The sequence below is a fragment of the Alosa pseudoharengus genome, unplaced genomic scaffold (genome assembly GCF_046254945.1).
Source record: "Alosa pseudoharengus isolate Yale_2024_CS ecotype anadromous, Long Island Sound unplaced genomic scaffold, YU_APseudo_1.1 YU_APseudo_1.1_scf_11, whole genome shotgun sequence".
Classification (NCBI taxonomy): Eukaryota; Metazoa; Chordata; class Actinopteri; order Clupeiformes; family Clupeidae; genus Alosa; species Alosa pseudoharengus.
In genome coordinates, this window is record NW_027468576.1 from 14,895,783 (window position 1) to 14,898,282 (window position 2,500).

Sequence of the window (2,500 nt, forward strand, 5' to 3'; positions counted from 1 at the left end):
AACCCGGGTCAACTGCTTGGAAGGCAGCTATGCTAACCACTATACCACCAACGCCACACTGATGGGGGAAAGCCTTTGCAACAAGGCTAAGCCAAAGTAGGCCTATCAGTCAGGCCCTTTGCAGTCCCGACATATTTTTTAGCCTTGTGAAGCAGGCAGTTCAACAGACTGGCATAGCCTTTGCTAGCTCGGCACAAGAGTAGCAACTTTCAAACCGCAAGGCGTCTCTGGAAGTGGAGGCAACAGCTGTATCAAAAAGCTTGCTCCAATTCGGTCACCTCCAGACACTGCAAGCAGGGCGTGGCTCAGAATCCCAAGAATGGCAGCAAACGCGGAGAGGGACGTCGACATTTGCTCACGAGGCCCTGATAAAAGGACAGGCTCGGTCTTAGCTAATCAGAAGATAATGGCAGTGGTGGGATTTGAACCCACGCCTCCAGAGAGACTGGAGCCTAAATCCAGCGCCTTAGACCGCTCGGCCACACTACCCCTCAGGGCAAAACCCTCAGGAGGGAAGAATTCCTCACTTCTGTTAGCGAGATGGCTAGAGAAGACAGGCGACATGACTGTCATTCACCCATTGGTTTTGAGGGCAAAGCCATCTCTTCTTGCACTGCTGGTCATAATGGCAGCGGTGGGATTCGAACCCACGCCCCCGAAGAGACTGGAGCCTTAATCCAGCGCCTTAGACCGCTCGGCCACGCTACCCTGTGTTTTGACGGGAATGAGGAGGCGCAAATCTCGTAGTGAGACCGGAGGCCTTCGGGACTCAGTAAAGAGGACTTTAAGTAAAGAGAGAGCACTGCGTTGGCCGGGAATCGAACCCGGGTCAACTGCTTGGAAGGCAGCTATGCTAACCACTATACCACCAACGCCACACTGATGGGGAAAAGCCTTTGCAACAAGGCTAAGCCAAAGTAGGCCTATCAGTCAGGCCCTTTGCAGTCCCGACATATTTTTTAGCCTTGTGAAGCAGGCAGTTCAACAGACTGGCATAGCCTTTGCTAGCTCGGCACAAGAGTAGCAACTTTCAAACCGCAAGGCGTCTCTGGAAGTGGAGGCAACAGCTGTATCAAAAAGCTTGCTCCAATTCGGTCACCTCCAGACACTGCAAGCAGGGCGTGGCTCAGAATCCCAAGACTTGCAGCAAACGCGAAGAGGGACGTCGACATTTGCTCACGAGGCCCTGAAAAAAGGACAGGCTCGGTCTTAGCTAATCAGAAGATAATGGCAGTGGTGGGATTTGAACCCACGCCTCCAGAGAGACTGGAGCCTAATTCCAGCGCCTTAGACCGCTCGGCCACACTACCCCTCAGGGCAAAACCCTCAGGAGGGAAGAATTCCTCACTTCTGTTAGCGAGATGGCTAGAGAAGACAGGCGACATGACTGTCATTCACCCATTGGTTTTGAGGGCAAAGCCATCTCTTCTTGCACTGCTGGTCATAATGGCAGCGGTGGGATTCGAACCCACGCCCCCGAAGAGACTGGAGCCTTAATCCAGCGCCTTAGACCGCTCGGCCACGCTACCCTGTGTTTTGACGGGAATGAGGAGGCGCAAATCTCGTAGTGAGACCGGAGGCCTTCGGGACTCAGTAAAGAGGACTTTAAGTAAAGAGAGAGCACTGCGTTGGCCGGGAATCGAACCCGGGTCAACTGCTTGGAAGGCAGCTATGCTAACCACTATACCACCAACGCCACACTGATGGGGAAAAGCCTTTGCAACAAGGCTAAGCCAAAGTAGACCTATCAGTCAGGCCCTTTGCAGTCCCGACATATTTTTTAGCCTTGTGAAGCAGGCAGTTCAACAGACTGGCATAGCCTTTGCTAGCTCGGCACAAGAGTAGCAACTTTCAAACCGCAAGGCGTCTCTGGAAGTGGAGGCAACAGCTGTATCAAAAAGCTTGCTCCAATTCGGTCACCTCCAGACACTGCAAGCAGGGCGTGGCTCAGAATCCCAAGACTTGCAGCAAACGCGGAGAGGGACGTCGACATTTGCTCACGAGGCCCTGATAAAAGGACAGGCTCGGTCTTAGCTAATCAGAAGATAATGGCAGTGGTGGGATTTGAACCCACGCCTCCAGAGAGACTGGAGCCTAAATCCAGCGCCTTAGACCGCTCGGCCACACTACCCCACAGGGCAAAACCCTCAGGAGGGAAGAATTCCTCACTTCTGTTAGCGAGATGGCTAGAGAAGACAGGCGACATGACTGTCATTCACCCATTGGTTTTGAGGGCAAAGCCATCTCTTCTTGCACTGCTGGTCATAATGGCAGCGGTGGGATTCGAACCCACGCCCCCGAAGAGACTGGAGCCTTAATCCAGCGCCTTAGACCGCTCGGCCACGCTACCCTGTGTTTTGACGGGAATGAGGAGGCGCAAATCTCGTAGTGAGACCGGAGGCCTTCGGGACTCAGTAGAGAGGACTTTAAGTAAAGAGAGAGCACTGCGTTGGCCGGGAATCGAACCCGGGTCAACTGCTTGGAAGGCAGCTATGCTAAC

General features: G+C 53.5%; 10 non-coding genes across 10 annotated transcripts in view; all 10 read right to left on the reverse strand.

Moving 5' to 3' along the window:
* The window catches only part of trnag-ucc (transfer RNA glycine (anticodon UCC)), a 72-nt gene extending 18 nt beyond the window's left edge, over positions 1 to 54 (reverse strand). Inside the window, exon 1 of the tRNA in view lies at positions 1 to 54. This exon is cut by the window's left edge and continues 18 nt beyond it. This is a non-coding gene — a tRNA (tRNA-Gly).
* Positions 55 to 407: 353 nt separating this feature from the next.
* On the reverse strand, positions 408 to 489 carry trnal-uag (transfer RNA leucine (anticodon UAG)). The gene has a single exon. It is a non-coding gene; the product is annotated as a tRNA-Leu (tRNA).
* A 137-nt stretch (positions 490 to 626) lies between these two features.
* Positions 627 to 708, reverse strand: trnal-aag (transfer RNA leucine (anticodon AAG)). The gene has a single exon. It is a non-coding gene; the product is annotated as a tRNA-Leu (tRNA).
* Positions 709 to 803: 95 nt separating this feature from the next.
* On the reverse strand, positions 804 to 875 carry trnag-ucc (transfer RNA glycine (anticodon UCC)). Its single transcript has one exon. It is a non-coding gene; the product is annotated as a tRNA-Gly (tRNA).
* A 353-nt stretch (positions 876 to 1,228) lies between these two features.
* On the reverse strand, positions 1,229 to 1,310 carry trnal-uag (transfer RNA leucine (anticodon UAG)). Its single transcript has one exon. It is a non-coding gene; the product is annotated as a tRNA-Leu (tRNA).
* Positions 1,311 to 1,447: 137 nt separating this feature from the next.
* Positions 1,448 to 1,529, reverse strand: trnal-aag (transfer RNA leucine (anticodon AAG)). Its single transcript has one exon. It is a non-coding gene; the product is annotated as a tRNA-Leu (tRNA).
* A 95-nt stretch (positions 1,530 to 1,624) lies between these two features.
* On the reverse strand, positions 1,625 to 1,696 carry trnag-ucc (transfer RNA glycine (anticodon UCC)). The gene has a single exon. It is a non-coding gene; the product is annotated as a tRNA-Gly (tRNA).
* Positions 1,697 to 2,049: 353 nt separating this feature from the next.
* Positions 2,050 to 2,131, reverse strand: trnal-uag (transfer RNA leucine (anticodon UAG)). The gene has a single exon. It is a non-coding gene; the product is annotated as a tRNA-Leu (tRNA).
* A 137-nt stretch (positions 2,132 to 2,268) lies between these two features.
* Positions 2,269 to 2,350, reverse strand: trnal-aag (transfer RNA leucine (anticodon AAG)). Its single transcript has one exon. It is a non-coding gene; the product is annotated as a tRNA-Leu (tRNA).
* A 95-nt stretch (positions 2,351 to 2,445) lies between these two features.
* trnag-ucc (transfer RNA glycine (anticodon UCC)) overlaps positions 2,446 to 2,500 on the reverse strand; it is a 72-nt gene continuing 17 nt past the window's right edge. The window contains exon 1 of the tRNA in view: positions 2,446 to 2,500. This exon is cut by the window's right edge and continues 17 nt beyond it. This is a non-coding gene — a tRNA (tRNA-Gly).